Raw genomic sequence first — 27,359 nt, 5'->3', positions numbered from 1 at the left:
ATATATGCAGAGACTTCTGTGGCCCTCAAAGCATAACACGTTGCCTACTCTGCCCTTTACAGGAGCTTCTAGCTTTGCTGTCAGTTACAAAGTGTTTCTATAAAATAATGTCACTGATTCTCAAGCATGCCAGCAAAAGTCACACTTCACAACAACCCTCAATGGAGATGCACCATCCTGTGTTTCACACAGATTTTAGATTTTTAAAAGCCAAAATAAGGGAGGTAATTCAGCTAAGTATTATAGTAACACAATTTGAGATACTTAATGATGTGTGACAACAGAATACTTGGCATTCCTGTGAGGCAATAAACTAGCTCAAACACAAAATAGCAAATCAAAGCATGTTTTGGCCTCTCAAAGTGATCAGTGAAATTGGAAATAACATTCAGTTAAATGACACTAAAAAAAAAAAAAAAAAAGCACAAACAAAACAAATACTACTACACCATCACTCCTTAAATTTATTTAACTACTGCTGCCAAATAAAATGGAGAGACTTCTTACTGCAGGGTAATAATCGGCCATTGTCATCATGAAATAGACCGCTGTGCAGGCTCAGGCCCTCCAGCCCACAAAGGCAGGGGGAGGGAGGAGAAACGATGGCCAGAAACAAAGGGACAGGGCAACCATGACCTAGTCAGCAATTGTACCCTCTCACCTTTCTTCTGGACTTACAATTTTGGAGCCATCTGGGTTTACCTTCCTATGTCCATAAGTCAGCAAGTTCTCGAAGCCAGAAATCTACAATGCTTCTGGCAGCCAAGTCCTCTCGGCCTTCCCCCCATGTTTTAGGGCCTCATCAGCTCACCCCTGGATAGTATCAATGGCCTCGGAGCTCCAGTCAACCTTGCACTCCACAGACTCAAGTATGCCAAGAGCCACTCCAGGCTGCCACTGCCATGACCAAAGGCTTTCAGAGACAGTCGCCAGCACTGCACAAATCCATGTGGCTTCACCAGGCGCAAAGCGGCTCCAGCATTCCATCCAGCCTGTCGCTGCTACCATAGCTGTGAGTCTAGGATGTGTCAGGAAGGGAAGGAAGACACCATGTACCTCATCTCATTTAAGCTTCAGTGTCACAAGGTGGATTTTGTCGTGCCCGTTTTATGGATCAGGAAAGTTTTAAGGAGGGCAAGCACAGGGCCCTGCTGACACAAGAGCAAGACCCGCAGAGGCCTGGGCATGACCCCCGTCCCACGCTCCCTGGGTCCTGATATCCACTCCTCCCCCGTGGGAGCCTGATCCTGGGTCTGCCTGAATTGCTACCATTCCTAAGACACGACTCACGTCTGTCCACCTCCTCCTTTATCTGTTTCCCGCAGCCCAGAGGCGTGTGTGCTCTTCCATCCAGACAGACATCACACTTCAGCACCTGCATCTGACATCACTTCAGCCAAAAGCTTCTCTCAAACCTCCCCCACACCTGCCGGTCACACAGGTCTGCACCCATCACCTTTCTCACACGAATTCTCACATATTCCTGTGTAGCACCATCCAACTGATGATAGTCTGGGAGGAGGAAGCTTTGTAGATAAGTCCACGTTCTACTTTGCTCCCAGCCCTCCGTCTTGCGTCTTGCATGAGGCAACCGATTAACAGCAAATTCATTTCAGCACAACATTTCCATTTGAAGAAACGCAGAGCATAGGGCTCTGGTCATAATTAAAAGCTTGTTTCATTTGTCATTTGAAATTCCATGTACTGCTGCAACAGCAGCACCCCCTCCTCGCCAGGCTCTGCCCTAAGGACATCTTTCTTCCAGTGCTCGATTCCCATCAGAATCCTGGCAGTGACAGCCCCGCAGGTTTCCCAGCGCCTCGGGCTGCGGCTTCCACGCTGGGCCGGCACTGACAGGACCGGAATGGTGCCCCCAACAACTACAGGATCGGAAGCTGGTCGACTGCTCTGTAGGATGGAGACATGTTAGTAATCCCCGACATTTCCACTGACAGGCTGCTCAGCTAAACTGGGAAAAATCCACAAACTAGAAAGAATCCATGGGGAGGAGTACTTCTGTCTCCAACCTGGCAGCAAATGGTGGCTGTGCAGACGATCTCTTCAGGAAAACTATCGACTGTATCTCAGGTCAACAACAGCCCCGCTGAGGGCCAAAAAATCAGCTCCCCTGGCCCTCACTTCCTAAGGGTCAACCCTCCCAGGCCACCTCTCCTGGAAGATCAGCTCTGACGCACCCACGACGGTCAGGAACCGGCTCTGGGACACATTTCCCAGGCTCCTGCCCACCGCCCTCTCTCTTCTTCCTCCTCCATCTCCCTCTTCACTCCCATCCGCCCTCCCCCTTTCGCTTCCCTTCTCTCCTTTCCTCTCCCTCCCTCATTTCCTTTCAGCCCTCACCTTCCTCACTGCACTTCCCTATGCAACTCAGCGGACGCATTCTCAGGTCAGTAGAGTTTTCTTTCACTCTGTTTCTATGGCAATGATCATTCTTAATGAACAGAAACCTGTTTCGGACCATGTGGATGCCACCTCCTGACCAGCTGCTGCCCCGCGGCTCCGTGTCCACTCAGTGACCTCACGGCGCAGGTGCCCAGCAGTATGGCTGTGACCAGGGGTAGCAACATGGGACATGACAGAGGTATCCCAGCCAAGAGGCCCTGCAAAGCCTCCCCAGCAAACCGGAGCAAGGCCCAGGGCGGTAGGGAGAGCGCCGTGCTCACGATGTAGGCAGTTCAGCTTCCGCAAACTGTCCATCGACTGCAACTTACTTTGTTTCCATGGTTACAGAAGAACCATAAGCATTCTGAAATATGTTCTTGGTTTCATGTTTGCGAAATCTAAGCAACATTATAAGAAAAATCACTGAATTCTGCCCGAGGCTCTAGGGGTGTTTTCCTCTCTGAAAGGAGCCCCTTCCAGGACTTGGGATTGAGTGACAGCCTTCAAAATCACGGTTATCCTGGTGGTAACAGGGAACTCCTCAGCCCGCCGGGAGCTGGGGCCCTCGACAGCCCCCACGGTTCCAGACGCCAGTGTTCTAAGGATCACACATGTGCAGATAGCAAAGCTTGCTGCACACACGCCAGGTGCTAACAAGCCCCAAACGTCTCACTCATACTTGCTAACCACATCGCTTCTCTCAGCCTCCACGGCGTTTCACACTCTGCCTTTATATAGAGATGAACCATGCGTCCTGAGCGCTACAAAGATTCAACTCCTTCCGGGCAGAGGGGTGCATCTTTCCATCACGGGGTCCTCACTCCAGCTGGCACAGGATTTGCAGAGTGGGCGAGTCTAATGTTGATGACACTTTCTCAATATTCCCTTCACACCCCTCCAAAAACAAGAGTGCTGCCAGCTTCTTACCGACGTTGTAATGAGCAAAATATTTTTCTCTTATTTGTCACCTTTTAACGTAATACTAGTGAAGAATGTGACTCTGCATGTACACTGTAAGCACCCACACCGTGAACATTCTGCTCTCCTGTGACTGTATTCACAGGTCACAAGGACAAAACTTCTCCATAGTAGCATATATATATATATATATATATATATATATATATTTATATTTATATTTATATTTATATTTATATTTATTTTTTTAACATGACTTCCACTCATCTGAAAGTCACAGATGTAGCTTTTCCTTCATAAAAAGATCCAAATGATACACAAACCAGGTTTAATAAACACATTGGTCCAGGTGGGAAAATGACCCCTCAGTCTCCCTCCCCTCAAAGACCAGGGCAGCCAGGAAACTGCGCTCTCCAGTAAATGACAGCCGGCAGGATTCCCTAAATAAGCAGCCGGAAGATTCCCATCTCGCAGAGCACACCTTTCAAGACTCAAGATGCCCCCGCTCCCTGAATATCCGACGAAGAACAGGGCTACCCAACGGAGGACTGAGGCAGTAAACAAACATGTATTTGGCCGGGGGCGGCGGCTTATGCTTGTAATCCCAGAACTTTGGGAGGAGGAGGCAGGCAGATCACAAGGTCAGGCGATCGAGACCATCCTGGCTAACACGATGAAACCCCCGTCTCTACCAAAAATACAAAAAATTAGCCAGGCGTGCTGGCGGGCACCTGTAGTCCCACGTACTCGGGAGGCTGAGGCAGGAGAATGGCGTGAAGCCAGGAGGCGGAGTTTGCAGAGAGCTAAGATCACACCACTGCACTCCAGCCTCGGCGACAGAGCAAGACTCCGTCTGAAAAAAATAAAATAAATAAAATTTTAAAAGTTTTCAGCAAATAGCATCATCGACCCACAAATGAGAGGTACCGTTTTCATTCTAGGAGGGAAACACTACAAAACACGTATACTTTAGCCCTGTAAGTGAATTCTTCGGGCATTCCTGTGTCCGCTATCAAATGCAGCACATCACCTCAAAAGGCAAAGTTCTATAAGTCACATCCAAGGAAGGGAAAAATCATTCTAAGTTTTAGCCATCCAGTAAGAACCTGATCCAGAGAAGCCTACTTGTTCCAGACTCTAAGCGGCAATATATTGCTACAATGTAATGAAAACAAAGGGATAATTAAGAAAATTTCAATGCTAATAAAAGGCAAAAACATAATTAGATTTATTCTACTCTAGACAGAGCAGCCGGGCAGTTCACCCATACGTTATGAACGTTGCTGTTTTTCAGACAGGGTCCCAACTCTGTCAAGGCTTGACAGCAGGGGCGTGATCTCCACTCACTGCAAGGTCCGCCTCCCAGGCTCAAGCGATTCTCTTCAGCCTCTGGAGTAGCCGGGACTACAGGTGTGCAGCCATCATGCCCAGCTAATTTGTGTGTTTTCCGTAGAGATGGGATTTCACCAGGTTGCCCAGGCTGGTTCCCTGGGTCTCGAGTTCCGAGGCTCAAGCAATCCGCCCGCCTCGGCCTCCCAAAGCGCTGGGATTACAGGCGTGAGCCATCACGCCTGGCCCTTTTTTTTTTCTTTCCTTTTTAAGCGATTAATGTGCTTCAGAGTCTTGTAGGCATTTTTAAAAAAAAAAGAACAAGCAAATTCTGTAAGGGAAAGAAACCATTAACATGTTTTACACACCTCAAAACTCAAAACAGAAATACTAAGAATAAAATGTATTTTATTCACAGAGGCATTCTTAAAGTTCTGTAAAAGTGACACCATGGACACCACCACATCACAGACGAGTGTGGCAGGACTGCTCAGATTCAGAACACATTCTAAACAGTCCTCCTGCCACTTTCCTCAGTGGGAACACTTTATTCTGTCTTTTATTCAAATTAAGTATCTTGCAAGGGAGTTGAAGAAAACTGCAGAGCAGATTTTAAAACTTCAATGCTTTTCTCAATTTTCGTCACATTCTGATGCATTTTTACCTACTACACGGCCAATAAGTTTAAAGCTTTTTGCATCGATAAAGACAATGCTCCTTGTAGCAATAAGCTTTTTCTTTTCTATACAAAGATCTATAACTTAAGCTAGTAAACTGGGCATTTCACAAAGATTTTGCACAATTCCTAGCACAGATTTTAGCAAAATAAAACCATTATCTTTCCGCAATTAAATAACCAAACATAGGAAACTGCACAGTTAAAATAACCATTCCATTATTTTATATAAACACAAATGATAAAGGAGAGTATGCTTTGGAAAACAGTGTTTCCATAAGCTAATGATGAAGCAGAAGACAGTTCCTCAGCCTCATATGACATTTGACAACCGAAGTACTCTGGCCCAAGCCCAGCCCGGTTAAATGGAGGGGAAGTAAACATGTGACTGACCGTGGTGGGGCACTGTGATAGCCACAGTCCAGGAAAGAACAGCTGACATGTTTCTTCTTCATGGGAAAACTGAAACATACTCGAGACACCTTAATTCTTTAAAACACAGTCTGCCCCAGTACTAACCTTAAGCTCCCATTGATAAAGATTGCGATAACCAGAGGTGTTTATCCAGGCCCTCGAAAATCACGGACATGGTACATACACAACATTTTCAAACACTCAATGCTGCCAGTATGTTAAATGCGCTGTGATACCGGAGGTCTTGTGCAGGACCAGAAACATCGCAGCCTGGTTACCTTCCTGGTGTTCAATGCTTTGTATGTGCAAAGTCTGCTGTTACAATTTACTGGGCTTAATGTCATTCAGTTTGTCACAGAAGAGAGCTATGACATTTACTTAATTCCACACACAGATTCTCAAGTTCATCTTCCACCAATGACTGTTCTGTCCACAAGACAGCGGAGGGAAGACCCAGGAAAGGCCTGGGAGATGCCAGGTGCTCACAAACTGGTATCAGTCTGCTGGTTCTGGCTTAAAGGAAAACAGACATAGAAGAAACTAAAAGGACTCACTACATCTAATATCACAATGTTCTCAACTTTACCTTAGCGAAAAATAAAAGCGGAAAAGCAAAACTACTCCAGGGCATGATTCCAGGGCTAATCTGAAACATGAAATATTTAGAAGACAAAGCTTATTGTGAGTGCAATTAATATACACATAAAACACTGGTTTCGCAAAACCCAGTCTTTGCGATTGCTTTTATAAAAAGTAAAATTCTCATGAGGATCACATACATTAACTGATTTTCAAATGAAGGGACTGGTAAACTTCAGGGCATATGATTTCTGCCACACACGAGGGGAGCAGTGAGAGAGAAGAGCTAGGATGGATGAAATGTGCTGAAGCTGTCCTAGGACTGAAATTCAGTTTCTGCCAAAATAAAAACACAGGAGGCTGTCAACTTCGATAGCAAGCTCTGCTTGAGAGCGTCAAGATGTTAAAATTGCAAAGGGGATTCTCCCTGCTATAGGCACGCGTGATCCTTGCAAAAACATAGCTCAGCATCATCAAAAATCAGGAAAGAACACAAGCCTTCCAGACACGAAATCCAAGAGCAGAAGGGAGCAGAGTCCAAGCTTGCTCGGTAGAACTGTTCCCGGACAACAGCACAGAGGACGTCACAGGGAGGGCAGGGCAAGCAACAGCAGCTTCCGTGATGCCGCAAGCAGGGCCTGAGCCAGGGGAGCAGTCTCCTCCAACCTGACAAGGAGGCGCGAGGAGCCACAGAGAAGTCAATTCAGGGTCCTTTTCAGAAAGGGGCAACAATGAGAAAATCTGGTCTTACCCAACCACCCCCCACCCACGGTAACAGCTAAACTCGCACGTGCGTCTGTCACCTTCCCCACCCCCTCTTGCAGATGCTCTTCCTGCACCCGGGTGCCTGTCTCCGTGCTGCTCCTGAGGCCACACCTGTTGCCATCCAGTAGTGACCGGGAATTCACCTTTGTCCGGGCGAAGCAAACGCAGAGTTCACACACTCTTGTACAGGTTTGCTGGCCGAGAATCTAACCGAGCTGTCCAATTCCAGATGTGCTGGTACCAAGGAGAACGCTCAATGTCCGGCATTTATAAACGGTATCAGTGGGTTCTCCTGGGACTCCCAGGCAGCCGCACGAGGGAGGGAGCTGTTGCCCTGTTACCCCGAGCCAAAGCAGCGCTGCGAGGCAAACACCACAGGCCACATCACACTCGAGCACCGACTCTTGACAGTTGCTCGTTTGTGTGTTTAGAGTTCAGGGTACAGGCGACAGACAGGCCTGATCTCAGCCATGGGACAGCAGTGAGTGCCCACAAGTCCCGTATCTAAGCCCCGACTTGCCCATCGGCCTTCCTTCAGGAACAATGCCCACCTCACAGTGCTGCCATGAACGCTAAGTCAGCACGTATATACACAACCAGATTCATTGCAATTGTGCTTTCTACCCCAAGTTAATACAACCGGGTGCTATCATCGAGACTGAATAACCAATATTAGAACAGAAGGTCAGGCCAGCGATGGTGGCTCAGACCTGTAATCCCAGCACTTTGGGAAGCTGAGGTGGGTGGATCACTTGAGGTCAGGAGTTGCAGACCAGCCTGGCCAACATGGCAAAACCCCATCTCTACTAACAATAATTTATCCAGACATGGTGGCACACACCCTGTAACCCCAGCTACTAGGGAGGCTGAGGCATAAGAATCGCTTGAACCTGTGATGTAGAGGATGCAGCGAATGGAGATCGTACTCCTGGGCTCCACCCTTCCAGCCTGGGTGACAGAGCAAGATTCTAATAAAACAATAAAAGGTCAAGATGAGAACTGATTGCCAAGGTCCAACAGTCCATATACTTAAAACATAAAATTCATTAGCTAGTACTTGATCAAGTTGCTGCTTTCTTCATTACAATCTTGTATATCCTTCTAACACGGCTCAAAATGTTTACATTGGAACACACCTCGAGTATAACAAAAAATAAAGTGCCTGTATTTCATAAACGAGCAATTTCCAGTAAGGCTGCATCCTGCTGTAGTTAATCCTTTGACAATGTAAAACTGAGCCATCCTGACATAGCACTGACACATGGTACAAGAAGAATGACCTCCAATTAAATCGCTAGATTTAGAGAACACGTAAATACAGTTTATCACTAATTCACTAGCCATTAGCAAGATTTTAAAGGAAGAAAAATTATCAGGACTGTAACTAGGAATAAAGGCAAAAATAAACATGAAGAAATTAGTCATGTTTAAATCAATACCCTTTTTGTGAGGCTGTAACAAAGTATACACAGCACGGGCACAAACTGTCATGCTAAACTGTCACCAAGCTCTCTATGAAGGTGGTAAGAGCGTCCCAAGTCGCAGAGCCTCGTCTATCCTATTTAAACCCTAAACAGCCAACACCACTCAGCATGCAGTGAGAGCTCTGAAAGCTCAGAGGAATGCATGATGGGATGAAGGGCCCTAGCCCTGCCATCACCCTGCTGCTTATTAAAAATATAAAACAAACCCCTGCCTTCAAGGTGCCCAGATCTAACTAGTACAAGGTTTTGCTTTTAAAAAGTTAACTACGAATGATGAAGACTCTCAACAGCTGTGTGAAATGTAAGGCAAACTCATAAGAGGAACTTGGCTGAGACTAAACCCAGAGATGGTTTTTTAACCACAGAAGAGGAAAGAACTGAAGAACCTTACAGAAAGTTGAGAGCAATTTCTATTTCTCTATGGTAGAACCTGGAATTTACCTTTGAGACAGACTGTCCTTCTGTTCTGAAAAATCAGATTATTCTTGCAATCCTCCATCAGGACTGAAATTCCCAAAGGCATGGAACACCAAGTACTAATTTTAACCCCCCCCCCAAAATAAAAACTACCTATGATCTTAGATGTGAGATTTAGTATTCTCAAATTTCAAATTTGGAAATATTTTGCACAAAGTCCTTATTTTCCCTGTTTACTTGAAAGCTCTCTATTCTTTTGTCCTAAACATCTTCCTTCTCATCCTTCCAAACAATATCTAAAGATGAACTTACATATCGTTTTCAGTGTTAACAAAGAAGATACTACATTTGTCATGAACTGTTTATATTCACAACTCTAGGAGGGATTTTGCTACATCGTGAGGAATAACACGAGGCAGTTAATACGCCACGAATAAAGAACAGTAGAAAGTGGACACATTTCCTGATGAGTGCCGATTTCTCATTGAGCTGCTGACAAAGTTACAATACAGAAAGCTAGACAGCTGCTATGTTAGTTCTACCTCACTTAAGTGACCGAGTCATTGTTGTTTCGGTTCCCTCTCTCGTCTGAGGATGAGACACACCTCACAGAGCTGTTTATGATTTCAGGAACACACACATCAATGAAGTGACTGTTCCTAAATCGTTGCGAAGGGTAGAGTAACCTGCCAAATTTCAAATAGGTTGTAACAAACAACTGTTTTCATCCTACACGCTCCGGTGCCAGCGAGATGGTGCGTTCTTGGATCCCTGCGGGAGCCCTATTCCTGGTGCCATAGAGCACACACACATTTACATCCACATAGTGTACGTATATGGCACACTGTAACACGTGTACCTGCATAGAGCGTACACACATCCGAATACGTAGAGTGTACATAAGTGCACTATGTGCGTACAGAGTGCACACACATCCAGATCCATGTAGGGTACATGCATAGAGTGTACACACATCCAAATATATATAGTGTACAAACAAGTTCACTACGTGTGTACAAGCATAGAGCATACACACATCCATATAGCAAATGTACATAGGTATGCTAACATGTATGTACATGCAGAGCATGTACACACGTCTATATGCATACAGTGTACACAGGTATACTATAACCTGTATGTACATGCATATGGCATACACATGCACATCCGTATGTACACAGGTATGCTATTTGCTATATGTATACACATGCATATAACATACATTCTTATCCAATGTACGTAAGTGCACTACAGCATGCATACACATGCGCAGTGTACACATATGCACATGTATACAATGTACATCAGTACACTAACATATAAAACGTATACACATATGCAATAGTGTACATACATATGCAGCATGTATACGTATTATTGTGTACATATCCAGAAGTTTATTCAGTGTGCATAGTGTACATGCATGCTTGTGTGCACATATGTATATATACATCTGCAGAAATAATGTGCACATACCCACATGGTGCACGTACACAGGTATGTATATGGCATTAAATACATGCATGTATGTACACATGTAGAACAGATAGGTGTCCAACTAGTGTGCATATAATCATCCCCATACACACATATACACATGTACATGCATGCCTACAGCATGCACGTGTGTAGGACACAAATGTAGTGTACATACCTATACACTGTAAATACATGCACAGTGGAAATACACGTAGTATGTGTACACCACATACACACATGTACATTTATACAGTACACATATACCGAGACCAAGAACGGGTCATGAGTATTAACACGGCGCAAACGCTTCCAGTTCTACCTAAGTGAATTTTTTTCAAACTATAATAGAACTCATATAAAAAGGGTTTTAAGGAAATCAATACAGCTAGTGACAAAAACAGTGGGAAGGGCACAACCACTTTCCCTCAGAGTTCTGGGCCTGACCGTGGAAGTTCAGAGGTTTCCTAATGCAGTACACGTCAGAACTGACTCACAAGGAAGCACTCCTTAAAAATTAAAAATGTGTCCTCATGTTTTGGCCTTTGAGACAAAGCCTCTTAGTTAATCGATTTCTGACTGAATTTGACTCACAGTACTCTGGCAGATTCTTCATTTTCTGGTGAGACAGACGAATGTCCCAGGGTGAGGACAATGCCAGCCGTTTCAGGGTCAGCTTTTCGAGTAGCGATAACTGGCAGAACACAATCCAACACCATAGGAGGATCCCCCACCCAGCCACTTAGACGCTTTCTGGTACTTACTCTGTCTGCTTGTTTCCCTTTCTTGAATTCAGCTGGGGGGAGAAAAAAAACCAAAAAAATCAAAACCAAAAACAAACAGCCCATGTGTTTGTGTGTCTGAAAAGTTAATACATCCACATCTAACTTTCTAAATGATACACGGCAGGTGTGATGGTCACCAACCAGTGGCCACTGTTGACAAAATACAAAGTCATCTGCAAACTTGAACGAGTTTCTAGGAATACAAAAGTCAAGGGAATTTACTTCACATATTAAAGCTCTCAAGGGTGCTCATCAAAAATATATTTAGAGGTTTTCCTTTAAAGATATTTTTGAAGATTTTTAAGTTGCAATACTTAAAAGCCTCTGGGAAAAGAAAGGATACAGGTATCTGGAAGATTTATACTAAATGATTTTCATGTCTTTTTGATAAATAAGGTCAGCCTTGAAGTAATGGCTTCCACTACTCTGAGGCTGTGAATGGAATCCACACCACCACCAGACAATTGAATAAACAGCAAGGCTGCACACACAGGACACAGGCAGTGAGCCAGCCTGACTAGTTGTCAGCTTCTGGGTCAGTTCTACCCAGTTCTGGCCAGGCCCCACTGGAGATGAAAACCTGCCCTTTAGAAGCCTTCAAACCCCACCTTTCAAAATCTAATCCTCTTCAACTGAGGCCCAAGTCCAAAAATCTACTGACATCTTAGCCCGCGTTAGGCCAGCTGTCCCCCAGCCTTTTTGGCACCAGGGATGGGTTTCATGGAAGACAATTTTTCTGGGGGGTGGTTTTGAATTGCAACTGTTCCACCTCAGGTCAGGCAGCGGATCCTCATAAGGAGCACCTCCGAGATCTCTCACAAGCAGTTTACGATAGGGTCCCAGCGCCTAGCAGAACACACAGCTAATGAAAGGGTCACAACACCTAGGAGAACATGCAGCTTATGATAGGGCTCCAGCACCTAGGAGAACAGACGGCTTAGGAGAGGGTCCCAGCACCTAGGAGAACAGGTATTAAAGGAGTTGGCAAAGCCAAAATCCACCGGATCTACCACTCCAAAGCAAACATACACCACTGCCCAATATTGATGTGAGCCAAAAACAGGGAAGTCCTGAGGGCCCACACTGACCACAGCCAGACACCACTTCTGCAAGAAGCAAGCACGCACCTAGAGATCACCAGTGATGACCCAGGAGAGCAGCTTTGAGCAGAGACAAAGGTGAAGGAGAGGCACATGGGCCAGGGTGCTGGGTGTTCCCGTCTTTGTGACCTCACTGAGATTGCTGACCTCTGGCCCTTGGTGTCCTTCCTGTGGAGGAGGTAGCCCCCGAATCCCTGCCTCCCTTCAGCACTGACTGAGGCGGCCATGAAATCTCCCCAGAGCTGAGACTGCTTCTAATTCCTGTTAACTGCACACCCACATGAAAAACAAAAAACAAAATATCAAGTATGCAGACAGGAAAATAAAAATACGTGAATCCTCCCTTATTCAACAGGCATTTAAAAAGTAACAGGAAAATTGTGATAGTCTTTAAACAACCACCAGCTATCACGTCCTCTTGAAATGTTTTAGCTAATCAGGAACATCTTTACCAAGCACTTGCGTGTTCAGGAAATCAGTTGACAGGTCCCAAATAACCTCGGAGCCTGTGACCTGACCCCCACTCACGCGCATCACCTATCCAGAGAAACGTGTCCTGGACACCTGTCAAATGGTGAGGAACAGGAACAAGGGTAGCTTTCCCTCAACACCACAAAACAAGCTCGACCCCGAGGAGCCCGGAGAACAGCGACGTTTGTTTAGATGCTTTCCCACTGTCCTTGTCAGAGCAAACATTCCCATCCCACACCGCCCAGTGTTTAACTCTCCCTGGGATACCAGCAGCCGTCAACCCTCAACAAGCTGGAAACAGAGGCCAAGCTGAGAGGAGGCCTCTCTCCATTCCTTACTGAATTCGCTCAGGACACGGATGTTCCCAAACACATATGGCCCCGAGTATTCCACACCTGGGGAACATTCAAACAGCAGACTCTGCAAAGACGTTCCCCTCAAGAGAAACTCAGTTTCTAACTTCCCTTAGGGAAAAACAGGAGACCCAGAACTTTCCAGAAAATCAAGTGTGAGAGGAAGCCACTCACCTCTGGCACTTCCTAAACCTGCCTTCCCGCGGGTGCTCAGGGATGTCCCCGCGACAGCCCCGTCCACCCAGGACGGCAGCAGGGCTCAGGCAGCCAGCACCTGGGCAGCTGGCGAAGCAACCCCAGGGTGAAAACGCCATCCCAGGCACCACTTCCCGGAGCCCCTCAGCAAGAAAAACAGAGGTGGGACAGAACCGAGGGCTGACTCGAGGCTGGGGAGCCACAGACCCGCACAGCTCAATCATCGGACATGCTCTTCTGTGGACAGAGCCCAGGGAGAGGCCAGCACAGAGACCCTCGTGCCGGCTCCACGAGCCAGCGTCCTCCAGGGCTGCAAGTTTGTGATCACAGCTTCAGAATTTGGTTCCAGAATCTTCCAGAATCAAAGACGCACCAAACTGTAAAGCTGCCAGGACAGCAGGGCCCAGGAGCAGGCTCAGGGGAGGACCACTTAGAAACCCCACACACAGCATACACGTGTGCATGCTTACTCCACACATGCCACCGCTTCACCCAATAGTATACACGCAAACGCATGTATGTACTCCATACACACCCTCAAATACACTCACCAAATATGATGCGTGTACACACTCCACACACACCCTCAAATACATACGACACACATGAACATGCTCACTCCACCCACACCTGCTAAATACACTCAACCACACATGCACAAACGTGACACACGTGCACACTCATTCCGGACGTCACACCCCTCACCAAGTACACAGGTGCACACACCTCCAAGTTCAGAACCTGTAGACTCCACAAGCTTTGGTTTCCCCCACTGTTTCTCTCATCACATGAGATCCACACACAGGTGTCATTTACTGACATCTAACACCCGGGGAGGCCCTTAGACAGAACTGCAGTCACAAGTCGGCTTCATTCAGGCATTCATCACCAGCCTCCTGAAGCCACCTCCTATCCCCACGGGGAGTGGGGGCCGAGACCGGAGACGTCACTGGGCTTACAGATCCCCAGGCTGGCAACCCAGCGAAATGAGGAGGGATGGGCCACGGCCCTGGAGGGAGACGGGTACTGGCTCAAGGATGCGGAACATGAGTCCTCATTTCCAGACAGTGTCACCTACGACAGCGTCAGGTGAAAGCCAGTGGTTTGGTATTCCTGGGATAGACAGTTCTGGAAATACAAGGGAAGCTTTTTACTCCTCCCCTCTGAACACATGAGGTCCATGGTCCCCTCACATCTAACACTGGGAATCAGAATCGGTGACTCCTTGTCCACCTGAGGACCACCCAAGAGGATCCACACACCTGCTACAACAGCAGCACCGCACCTGGTCTGCCGGGGAGCAAAGCAAATCCCACCTTTATGACTAAAACTGGATTACCCTGACACTGGCAGCCTGCAGTGTGTGTATCGTCAAGCCCCCACGTCTGTGCCACCTGCAAGAGGAACACAAGCCCTTAGTCCCAGGTTCTCAGGACGGCCTGTGAGGTAGATGCTGGCACCTTCCCATCTCCCAGGGGAGAGGAGAGAAGGCCACGGTCAGGGCTTGCATATCAGGAGGGTCGGGATTCAAACCCCATCTGCCTCACAAAGCAGCCCTTACCATTCAAGTGACTTCTATCGTCAGCCTTAAAATGTACCACAGTTACCAGCAATTCTGAGTGCTGTTCCTTGGGACATCATAAGCAAACATTTTGTTAGAAAGGTTTTGCCAAATCTGCTTTCAAAATCCTATGGTATGAAATGACTAATGAAAATTTGAGCTATGAAATAAAGCACATAGTTAAATGAATCCCAAAATGACTATCGCGAAGGAAGTTTTAACTTGAAGTGAAAAATATCCTCCAAATGACATCAGCCAGAATTATCTTCAATCATTACTGATCCCATATGCTTCAGGAATTATACAGCATCATCTCAGATATGAACTTAAAACCATTAGCTGAATGCACATTTCAGCACAACCAAAGTTCTGCTATAATAAGCAGCACAGGCGTCTCTGGAGAGGATTTTAATTGGGACTACAAACGATGTGCACGATCGTGGTAAGAGGTTTCATGCTGGCTGTTCTCCAAGGTGCGACACAGAGAAACACCACTAACCTCAAAGACACCTGCTGCTTTGTAATGAGATGAGAGACGATGTGGACGGACTACTGTAAATATTCGAAAAGGAGAAACAATGCAAGGAAAGAATCGTATCAGTTACCCTTTACATTCTTAGAAAAAAACGATTTTTCTTTTGGGATGATTTTAAAAGAAAATGACATTTCTGGATTTTTTTTAACTTTTCTTTCTGAGACAGGGTCTTGGCTCTGTCGCCAAGATTGGAGTACAGTGGAGCAATAGCAGCTCACTGTAGCCTTAAGTGATCTTCCCACCTCAGCCTCCAGAGTACCAGGGACCACAGGCACGCACCACCACACTCAGCTAACTTCTGTTATACAGATGGGGTCTTGCTATGATGTCCAGGCTGGTCTTCAACCCCTTGGCCTCAAGTGATCCTCCTGTCTTGACCTCACAAAGATTTAGCCTAAGCGACCATGTCTTATTGGAAAACAGACATTAGAGCAAATGCATTTCTGTAAGATTTTCTACCTCTTTTCACTGGAGAAAAAGGTAACTTGCCTCCAAGGGTCGGAGACAAAGACGTTACTGCAGACAAGAGCGCTGTGCATCCCGGGAACCGCTACACCACGAGGCACGGCCGTGCACACTGGACGCAGGAGTAACAAACGAGGCTAGCACAGGCCGATGCTGGCCCTCTCCAGAAGCAGGCCTATCCTTCCTCCTCTCCTCAGCCCCCTCTCCCTTCAGGCCTCAGTGGCTGCTGACAGCGGAGAGGTCACAACTAGAGGAGGCTCTCAACTCCACCAGGGACAGGAGTCCCGGATGCTGGGGACTCAACTGCTGTCCTCCGCATCCACCTCCTTCTGGTCCAGCCTTCTCAGGAGCCAGGCGTGGCCACTTTGACCCTCTTTTCCCTTCTGTGGCTCCTACAAAAAACCAGTTCACAGAGCCCAGGCTGCCTTGCACTCCAGGGATACCTGGCACAGGCCCCCTCCATGTCCTTATCCAAGCTCCTGGGGCCAGAAGGGTCTTGCAATATTTCACTTTCCAGTTGACCATCCCCAGCCTGAAATCCAGAGTGCTCTAAAGAGCATTTCCTTCGAGTGTCATGAGGAAGCTCAGAATGTTTCAGGTTTTGGAGCATTTTGGAGTGGGGACTCTCAGCCTTAATTTGAACCTCTTCAAGGAAGCCACACACTGAAGCCCCCGATGTCCACCCTACACAATCCCAGCACACCATCTGAAGTCCTCAACAACAGATTTTCTTTCTTCAAAAATAACCACAAGTCACAAACTCACACGCAATCACAGAAGGGGGTTGTGGACACCCACACAGATGATGAAATTTAACTGTCACATTTTTACCTAGGTAATTTAAAGTCATTCCTCAAAACACACCTGTTTTACTGAGTTGCATTTTAAGGTGAACACACACAAATCATTTCAGGGAAACAAACGTCACTTTGGGCTGCGTGTGGTTTCTTGACTCCCGTGAATAACTCAGCGTTCACCCTCACTTCTGGATAAGGGAGACGATGCAAAGAAAACTGTTAAAACAAAGACATGAAAACAAGTTTAAGAAGGGTTTGAAAGGTTCCTCCTGTCCTCCTGGAGGGGAGACGAGGATGCCTGGAAAGCTCACGGGGGACAGGAGCACAGCCTCCTCGGTGTGTCATGGACGCTGCCTCACCAAGGGGAGAGGATGATGCCTGGAAGGCTCACAGGGGTGGGAGCACAGCCTCCTCAGTGCTTTCTACAGTCAGCAGCTTCAGAAATTCCTGCAGAAGCAGAACACATCATGAGAACTGAGACTGGAACACCCCAAAGAAAGGGATGAGGGGTCAAAAAAAGCATTCAATCATTACCAAGGAGCGCGGGCATGAAGCCGCTTCAAAGACCGTGTGAGAAGTCACTCATAGGCGTTTCAGAAAATAAGGGTAGTGCGAGATTGCTCGATCAGCTCAAACAGGCTGCCGTCCCTCAGGCCATGAAGTCCCTGAGATGAGCCTGTCACTGAGCAGAAGTCACTCGTATCTCTGCCAGAGAAAGTACTACAAGCTGACACATAACCTCATGAAACCTGGGCTTCAGCCGGTCAACAGTGAGTCTGACATGGTACATCCCTCCAGGTAGTTAAAGACCCCAGGGGTTCATCAGACAACCTCGAAGGGCTGTGTCTGTCCAGCTCCTTTTCCGAGTTCTGGATGATTTTTCCTAATGCACTATAAGCAGCATGTTCCAATAGAGATGTAATTAACTGGATGGGTGTCCTCTTAATTTTGAAATTAGAAACACACTTGGCCAGGCACGGTGGCTCATGCCTGTGATCTCAGTACTTTGGGTGGCTGAGACAGCTGGACTGCTTAAGTCCAGGAGTTCAAGTCCAGCCTGGGCAACATTGCAAAACTCCATCTCTACAAAAAATACAAAACTAAGTCAGGCATGGGGACACATGGAACATGTGCCTGTGGGTCCTGGCTACTCAGGAGACTGAGGCAGGAAGATCACTTGAGCCTGGGAGGTTGAGGCTGTAGTAAGCTGTGCTCACACCACTGCCTGGGAAACAAAAAGGTTTTTTTGCCTGTCTCAAAAAAACCAAAGAGAAAAAGAATTATATACCTGACTAGGCCAAAATAAAAGAGGCCTTCGCTGCCTACATAAAGGGCTTTCAGAATTCACTTCCATCCTTAGGAAAGGCGGCCAACACCAGGCTGTGTCCCTTAAGATGCCCTGTCTCATATGGGAAAAAAAATCAAGAGAAATCAAATAAAGGCCATAAAATACATCAGTTTCAACACTAAAATTTGATAGTATGCTTTAAATTGAAGATGAGTTAAGTCACATTTCCAAACCTCTGAAAGCACGGTTACTGGGAGGGAATGGTTTGCAACACACAAACGCAGCTCTGTAAAAGTGCCCAGGCTGGATGAAGGCTCAAACGTCAGTGCGAGGAGAAAGTCTGAACAAACTCTCTCCTGCCCTGCTGCTGTCCTCTTCCAAAACACACTGTTTATCTGTCAGTTTAGAACAAGGCCTAGGGAGGTGGGAGGCAGGCCTGGGAGGGTCACCTAGCATCCAAGCTCCTCACCCACACAACTGCACGAGGCTGAGCTGAGCAGTACACACAAACACAACTGATTCTCCCCAAAAAGAAGACGGAAGGCAGCACACTGCCATGCCAGGCACCCTGCAGATGAGAAGATTGAGGGGAGCCAGAGTTACCTTTAATCTTGCTTGCATGGTGGAGGGAGAGGAATAATGCCACTCACTTGAGTGTTGCACAATTCTTTCTAGCACTGAGTGGCAGAAAACAAAAATTATAGATGCTTCCTCAGATAAATGTTTCTGAAGAACTGAACATAAATTACGTTCAGGAAATAGCATTATGAATGCCTCAAGTGCTTCTGTTTTCAATAATCCCAGAGTAATTCTATAAACCCAGGGAATCAGTCTCACCCAACTCCAGGATCACGGCCCAGGTGACGTGGGCACACATATCCTGAAGCTCCAATACTCAACTAAAGTGGGGCGAGTGAAAATGATCCTGGGTATAATTTACACGGACACAGGAAGGTGGCTGAGCCCCAAACCCCTAAACCAGGAAGACCAGTGTCCTTCAGGGGCCTCACCTCTGTCCTTTCGCAGCCTCTGGGAACCACCACTCTGCTCTCTACTGACACAAACGCCCCTCCCAAGGTACAACACCAGGAAGATCATCATTCAAAACTGAGGAACGTGGCAGAACAAAGCTGTCAGGAGATTTTAATCACCAACACCACTTGTTACATGACCCAAAGATGATTAAAATCCCAGGCCCTTCAAGACTGAATGCTATCTATACTTAAATGCATTTCATCACCATATTGGGGGGTTATTCCTTTGTTTTGCTGCAAATATATCCAACTGCTGTAAAAGGAAAAGGCAATTTGTTAACGAAGCTTCTTGGAGTGTCTCAACAGGCCTCGAGGTAGCATAAAAGGCAGGACTTCCTGGCAGAAACGCTCAGCTCTGAGGTCAGGTGGAGTTCTTGAGCACCAACCAAGGCAAAATAAGGTCGAAGACCACACCACACTTTCCTCAATCACATCTTCATTCCACCTTTCCTTCTATTTCTCACGACTTCACTGGGAGAAATTGTGCTGAAAGAAAATGGAAACACAGACATACATAGGAGACCCTACAGATGCTGAGAATGGGTGCAGCCATCACAGTCCGAATGTCCTTTCAGGGCCATCTGACCTGTCTGGGATCCAAGTATCCAAGGGCAGGATTGTATGTCAGACCCGTGAAGCCAGGATTACAGCCACTGAACGGCAGTTTTCCATCCCACGGAAACCGGCCTTGCTAGGGGCTTCCTCGGGGACCACCGACCTCAAGCCACCACCCGTCAACTACTTCAACTAACCTACATCATGGCAGAGGCCTCCCTAGGCAGACCAGCCCTGTCCAAGTCCTGCTTCATGGCAAACCCTCCAGACAAACGTCCTTGGCCTCCTCCGGGAGGCTGTGCTCGGAAGGTGCCCTCATTTACTTCTGCGGCTCTGAGACATTTAACTAGAGCCCAACACATTTCTTCCTGTTCACATAGTATTGAGTTAAAAGACTTTTATGAGTAAACTTTCACTGGGAAAAATACCATTTCAGGAGCCCCAGTGACCACAATGAAAATGTTTTTACCTTCCCTTACGTGACATCGGCAACGCCAGGTCCAGGAAACGTTCTGGATCTCAGATAATGGCAAATCCACTCATAGTAAGTCTTGGTCTTGTTTCACAAGCTATCAAATGCTGCCCAGAAACAGGAAAAACCCCACAACGTGGCAAGGAGGGGCGACCAGCGTGAGTTCTAAGGCCAGACCACCCGGGTCTGCTGACAGCGTGGTGAGGGGCAAACAGTGCAGGGTCTAAGGCCAGACCGCCCGAGTCCCGCTGACAGTGTGGCTTCAGGAGTTTCCTAAACCCTCTGCTCTCCAAGTTTCATGTCAGAAAAATGCAGTGATAACCGTGTCCACCTCGTTAAAATATGTATATATATACACACACATATATATATACTCCAAACCTACAGCCCTATAAAGGTCATTAATCCTAGTTATCCTCAAGGCATTGAGCGATCAATAATGAGCCATCCCCCTGCTGCTGACCTGCCACAGCCCCAGCCTCCGGAAACCCCGCATCGACACCAGCCACACAGGATGAGGCCAGGGAAGGAGCAGGACTGTGTCTTGGGAACTTAAACTCTGGAAGCTGAGTTAAATCAGTGCCGCTCAAATCTTGTCACCAACTGTCTTGTTAAACTGGGAGATTCCATCTCTGGGGATCTTGAAGGAACCTGAGGCTCTACATTGAGTGAGGTGAGCACTCGTGCTGGAATGAGCCGGCAGGGAAAGCAACCGAATCTGGGGTCGCAGCTGCCTGAGGCTTGGGTCCCACCGGGAAAGTGGCACCAGGGCCCTCAGGACAGTGGCGGAGGTCCCAGGAGGCAAGTCCCGGTGCAGAGACTCATGGACCCAAAGATTGCTCCACGGCCAGGAGGGGCTGCTGCGCTGACAGCCACCAGGCAGGCAGCCTTCGAGCTCCTCCAGCTGCCATCCTGCAGGCAGGGAGGACAGTGCCCAGACCACCCTGGGGCTCCCCCCAGCCTGCCAGGCTGGTACTCTTACTCCAGCCACTGACAAGAGTCCCCATGTTGCAAGCTAGGTTGAAACAGTGCCTCAGGCCTCGGGGCACATGCACCCCCCTGCAGGGCCGGGATGGCTATTCCCACACATCCCCAACTCACAGCAAAACTTAAAAATGAAAGTCGGAAGATACACAGCCAGGAAACCAATACTCAAGAAGCAACTCCAGGGTGACTCTTCCTAGAGCTATTGCTATTGAACATCTTTAAAAACATTTCCAGGGTGACTTCCTAGAGCTATTGCTGTTGAAAATCTTTAAAATTCTTCATTTCAAAATTAGCTTTTATTACACTGTCTTCCCTATTCTACCAAGACTCTAGAAAACAAAACCATTACAATTTCCAATTCTATCTTATAGGAAGTTAGAAATACACGTTTCCTCAAAGGATTCTACGTGTTTCCTTGGCAATATCCTTTCCATGCCCCGTACTACTGCCCACAACAGAGAAGGCTTTTCCAACCCAACCCAACCCAACCCAACCCAACCCAACCCAACCCAATGGCCCTGAGACAGGCCCCTAACGAGTCGTCTACAAACTCTTGAGACAGGCTTGCCCTGACAAATCATCTGCAAACTCCATCTTCTATTAAAAACAGTACCGAAAATGAGCATATTACCACTTTTTAAAAATTACTGTAAAGTGGACAGTGTTCAGTTCTGTGAATTTCGGCACAAATATTCCCATAATCATCATCACACAAGCAGAACAGTCCAACAGCCCCAAACCCACTCACGGGGCCTCATAAGCATACCCTCCCATTCTCAGCAACCACCCTCTCCGTGTCCTCCCATGACTCAGGTCTATCTTTTGCGAGCGTTGTGGCAAAACACTCGCAAAATCACAATTTCCTGGGCATTGTGCTTGGAGGTGCACCCAGGGTGTCCTGTGATCAACAGCCAGGCCTCGGGGCTGCTGGGTATTTATTATTCCACATATGGCTGTGGCACATTGTAACCTGTTTTGGACAACTATAGACAGCGCTATTAACATCTGGGCACAGTTTTTCTTAAACATCAGATTCTGTTTCTCTAGGGTAAATACCCAGGATTGGGGTCACTGGGACCCACGTTTGTGTGAGTTCAGTTTTGTAAGAAACCGCCAAGCTGTCTGCACCGTGCTGAACCCCAGCATCGCACAGGAGTCCCGACTGCCTGTCCTCACCAGCACCTGGGGCTGTCGGAAGACCTTAGTCAGGCGCTCCAGCAGGGGTGTGAACAAATTCACTGCGGCTTCGGTGCACATCTCGGTGCAACCAGTCATGCTGAAGGTCATTTCAGATGCTTTCGGGCCATCCTCCCGTCCTTCTCAGCGAAGCATCTGTTCAGGTCTCTTCCGCTTTTAAGTCAGGTGGTTTGTTCTCTGTCATGAGCCGTGGGAGTCCTGTGCATTCTGGATACGAGTCCTTTGCCGGCTGCATGGTTTGTAGACATCTTCTCCCCGTCTATCGAAAATGTGTCTCTTCAATTCCCTAGGGGTGTCTTTTATATTAGAAGTTTAATTTTGATGAGTCTTACCTACTTGTTTTCTTCCTTGATTATGGATCATGGTATGGCTAAGAGCTCTCACCCTAGGTCTCCACAATTTCCCTTTGTTCTGCAGGTTTTGTAGTTTGGTATTTTACATTCAGGGCTATGGTGCACCTTAATTTTCATACAGAAATTTCTCCCTGTTTTCACTCTTTTGCATATGGCTGTCCCATAATTCCAGCACCATTTGTTGAAAAGACTCAAATTCCACTGAACTGCTTTTGCATCTTTGGATCTGTTCTGGACTCCACTCTGTCAGCTGACCCATGTGTGTGCATCCTGAGCATAATTTATGACTTTAGTGGCTGTCTCTGTGAAAAAAAGTAACTCTGTCTGGAAGCAAAAACTACATTAGAAGTGCTCTAAATAAGATTCTTCCTGTTGTCAGGAGAGCAAAGCCACTGCCCTAAGCAGAGGTGAGGCCTCAACAGCTTCCAGGCACAACCTTAACACACAATGGGGAAGGGAATTCATTTCAAGGGCCACAACATGAGACCAGCATAGCCATGAAAACTGCAATAATTTCACAACAGAACGAAATTCATAAAGAATTGCTCAGAAGCGTGTGATAAGTTACATAAATCACTGTTCCTTAAATTCTGACGGTTGACTAGAACAGATACAGCTTCACGGTACAGTTCAAACAGGAGAAAGGTAGGTAGGGGTGGTTTCCACACCACACAGGGCCTGCAGGAAAGGGACACTCTTCCTCTAAACGGGAGATCCCGGGAGTGATGTGATAAGCCATGGTGAGAGTCACAGAACTGTGCAAGCCGGAGTCGCGGCCTTTGCCCCACCACGGAACCTGTGTCCATGAACGACGAGGCTCAAATGTCAGGCCGGGGCAACCGAGGCAGTTATCAGGGGACAAGAAAACGAGCGCACGGTGGAGGCAAAGGTCTGAAATCGCGCGGCAACTTCGAGTCAAGTGGGACAAACTGACTCAAAATACAGATTCCAAAAACCACCACAGAGAGCTGCTCCTCGGCTCTGGAAAGGCTAAGTGACTAATGCCCACACTGAGCATCTGCTCCCAGAGACGACCCTGGTGACCTAAGGCCCAGCTCCTCCGAACCCGCGCCGAACCTCAGTGAGGAACTTTGTTGGTATCTTACGGCACATTGACATGTTCCCTTAAAATCTGGTATTTCATCAACAATGCAGGCGCCAGCTTTGACTCATACACATTTCGATTAAACAAGATAATTTACACCCTGACTATGCCAGGTAAGAGGTTTACTACAATCTTTAAACAGAGCCAGAGGCTACAGTCTGCTCCTACACAACACCATGTCTCTACAAGTTCCATGGGTTTTTACTTTCCATGTCTTCACTTGCCTAGTGCTAGAAAGCAGATTAAAAACAGAAGGAACCCAGAAACACTATTGAATGAGACTCAAATATCTTGCAGTCATCATCGTGATGAGATGTTTATTAAACAGAAATGTTCTCCCCTGTAGAAAGCAGCACACATCAACACGCACCGATAACTGTCGCCAGCATTCCAGATCATCTTCCCTTCCATGGCCACAGTGCAGGGCAATGGACCACGCACACCTGCAGACCCACGGACAGCGGGGTGACACGGCCGATTCTTGTAGCAAGCAGGCCAGGGTGCACTCAAAGTGCGTCTCTTTCCAGAGGTCTGCCATGGAAAGTTACACATTTATTCCACGAGTTAATGGCACTGCACCAAACATTTCTGTAAGATTCTCTAAGCAAGCATTTCCTTCTGCCTACAATGGCCCGACACAAACTGAAAAAGCTCTTGGAGCTGCCAAAGACTTCAATATCCCCTTAACTATTGTCATGCACGCCCGTGTGAAGAGACCACCAAACAGGGTTTGTGAGCGCAACATGGCTGTTTATTTCACCTGGGTGCAGGCGGGCTGAGTCCAAAGAGTCAGCGAAGGGAGCTAAGTGTGGGGCCGTTTTATAGGATTTGGATAGGTAAAGGAATATTACAGTCAAATGGGGGTTGTTCTCTGGCGGGCAGGAGTGGGGGTCACAAAGTGCTCAGTGGGGGAGCTTTTTGAGCCAGGATGAGCCAGGAAAAGGAATTTCACACACACACAAAAAATCATCGCTTAAGGCAAGGACCGGCCATTTTCACTTATTTCTGGTAGAATGTTATCAGTTAAGTCCAGGCAAGGCATTTGCACTTTTGTGATTCTTCAGTTACTTCAGGCCATCTGGGCGTATATACGTGCAAGTCACAGGCGACGCAATGGCTTTGCTTGGGCTCAGAGACCTAACAACCATAGTCTTTACTTTTAAGGTGTGGGGTAAGATCATATAATCCCCAACTAAGCTCCTGATGCTGTGTGTGGCATCTAGCAACAGCACGTTCCATTCCTGGATTACATTTCACTCAAGAGTCCACAGTGAGAACGATTTCTGGTGAATGAAACACCAGGCAGGAGGGTGATTCCGCTGGGCAGCTCTTCACACACAGCCCAGGAGCTGAGGGGAGAGGAAGAGTCCCACGAGCGTCCACCGTGCTCACGCCCCCTTGGAATGCGCCCCACTCCTAGAGACCCGGACCCAAGGGAAATCTGACCTGAAAATGGGCAAACCCTCACTTTGGCAGAGGGACAGGGACTCGGGGCCACAACTTGACCTCAGAGCAACACAAGTGCAGACACAGCACCCCACGACACCCTCTCTACCCAAATTCAAGGAGGAAAACCAACGCCCCGCCCCCTTGCGGAAACCCCCGGCTGCTGGAGCAGACGCCTGCCGGCGTGTGCAGCCTCTCCTGTCCCACGTTCCGGGCTCAGCACCTGTGCCTCAGCCCTGGCACTGCTCGCCACACCCACAGGTGTGCCAGGAGGGGCAGGTCCTAAGGTCTCCACTGCACCAAAGCCTGAAAGGCAAAGGGGCAGCTCCCTCCAGCAGGAGTCCAGAAGCACACACTGCACCAGCGTCAAGGCGTGAGAATTCTCCCCTCGGTCTCCGAGTCTCCAGTCTGTTGCCCGCCACGGTCTTCTGCCAACGGTGAGGCCCAAGCTGAGCGGCACATTTGGTTCTCACCATTTCCCTTGTCAAATCAATACTGCAAACATATCCAATTCATCTTGTCACTAAAAATGAAATAATCCGCCATCTCCATCACAGATGATGCAATCAGGTTTTCATTACCGGGTTTTTGTTTTGTTTAGTTTTTTGGTTTTTTTTCTATTTTGAGATGGAGTTTCTGCTCTGTCGCCCAGGGTGGAGTGCAATGGTGCGATCTTGGCTCCCTGCAACCTCTGCCTCCTGGGTACAAGTGATTCTCCTGCCTCAGCCTCCCAAGTAGCTGGGATTACAGGTGCCTGCCACCATGCCCGGCTAATTTTCATATTTTCAGTACAGACGGGGTTTCACCATGTTCACCAGGCTGGTCTCGAACTCCTAACCTCAGGGGATCCACCTGCCTCCTTCTCTCAAAGTGCTGGAATTACAGGCATAAGCCACCACTCCCGACCATTACTGGTGTAATTTCTAAGCCACTCTCTCTCACACCCACTCCCTTTTTTTTTTTTTTTTTTTTTTAAAGAACCAGCTTTATGCCTATATTTTTTCCAAGAGAACCAGTTACCCCATTTCAAGTACAAATAAGACATGGTGTTTAAAAACCAAAAATGCCCATTTGCACAGAAGTCTCCAAATACCCAGTCGATTTAAGCCTTGAGAATAAGATCAAGCTGTTTGGCTGAATACAACTTCCCTTTCCATCTGTCTGCCTGTGAGTTAGACACAAGGACGAAGCCACGAGCTAGGGACATAAAGGCAGGAACCACCAAGGTAGCCGAGACTCCAAATAAAAGCTGGAAGGACCAACACAAATGCACCACACCCTGCATGCCCCTCCTCCTCTCCTTCCTTTTCAGAATTTCCAGAGGATGAAACAGGGACCTTCTCAGACGTCCCACGATGCAGGCGGCCACAGGGGAAGGCGGCGGCAGCCTGAATGAGGCGACCGGGAAATCACATTCCACAAACAAATTCTCCATGTGCTTTACATCCTCTGTCTCTGAAGAACTATGCCAGTCTAACAGTGGCTAGAAAACCGCATTCAAGTGTCATTTCCCATTTCAAGCAAAGAAAACAGTGGTGGGGCATGAGGGAAAAACATAGCCATGTGTTCTGGGCTATTAAATAAGGTTTTTCTGTTATAAACGTATAATTTTACATTCTCAGATTTCTGTATAATTGATATGCTTCCTAATTAGCAGACATAGTAATAAAAAGTGAATTCCAAGTGTAAGATCGGAGGAACCGTTCACATGGCTTCAGGTTCTGCTACTGGGTTTCAACTTAAGAAAATGGTTCTGTGTGTTGGTAACAAGGCCTGAGAGTATGTGTGAGAGTCAGTGTGGCTGTAATCAGGGTTCGTGTTGGTTCCCTAGCAGAGGATGTTACACTGTTACATTATCTTCTACAAAAAATCCTGAAAAAAATGAAGGCTGAATAGACATACACACCCTCCCAAAATAATCCAAATGTCCACCGATATGAAAAACAGATGAATTACGGCTTCCATCGTGGAATATTCTTCAGCAGTGAAAACAAACTATAGCCACAGGTGCCAACTAGGATAAAGAAAACCTTTTAAACACGCTTAAAGTGAACCGACTAGGCAGAATTCCTCGATTACAGGCATCTGCTCCAAAAGGGTACTGTTATTAGTCCTGTGATGTAGAATGATAGTTAGCAACCCTGTTTCGGGGCACATCTAGAAAAAAGCAAAATAATGACTACACAATTTTAAATTCTT

At 47.2% G+C, this 27,359-nt stretch overlaps 1 protein-coding gene and 2 long non-coding RNA genes across 5 annotated transcripts in view; 1 reads left to right on the top strand and 2 right to left on the bottom strand.

Annotated features, from left to right (window-relative positions):
• LOC135965229 (disco-interacting protein 2 homolog C-like) overlaps positions 1 to 27,359 on the top strand; it is a 279,948-nt gene that overhangs the window by 215,381 nt on the left and 37,208 nt on the right. The window lies entirely within an intron of this gene.
• Positions 1 to 27,359, bottom strand: part of LOC135965233 (uncharacterized) — an 85,748-nt gene that overhangs the window by 30,186 nt on the left and 28,203 nt on the right. Inside the window, exon 3 of one of the 3 annotated variants that reach the window (XR_012418489.1) lies at positions 19,405 to 19,531. The exons of 1 other annotated variant lie outside the window; for it this stretch is intronic. This is a non-coding gene — a long non-coding RNA (uncharacterized lncRNA). Of the gene's footprint in view, positions 1 to 19,404; positions 19,532 to 25,520; positions 25,656 to 27,359 lie in introns of those variants that run through there. One more of the 3 variants, XR_012418487.1, reaches the window with a different exon arrangement.
• On the bottom strand, positions 15,521 to 17,806 carry LOC135965235 (uncharacterized). Its single transcript, XR_010578180.2, has 2 exons — positions 17,258 to 17,806; positions 15,521 to 17,170 (listed from the first exon to the last, which is right to left on the bottom strand). It is a non-coding gene; the product is annotated as an uncharacterized lncRNA (long non-coding RNA).

This window comes from Macaca fascicularis, chromosome 10, assembly GCF_037993035.2.
Source record: "Macaca fascicularis isolate 582-1 chromosome 10, T2T-MFA8v1.1".
Classification (NCBI taxonomy): domain Eukaryota; kingdom Metazoa; phylum Chordata; class Mammalia; order Primates; family Cercopithecidae; genus Macaca; species Macaca fascicularis.
Note: the sequence above shows the minus strand (reverse complement) of the source record. Positions and strands in the feature narration are given on the sequence as shown.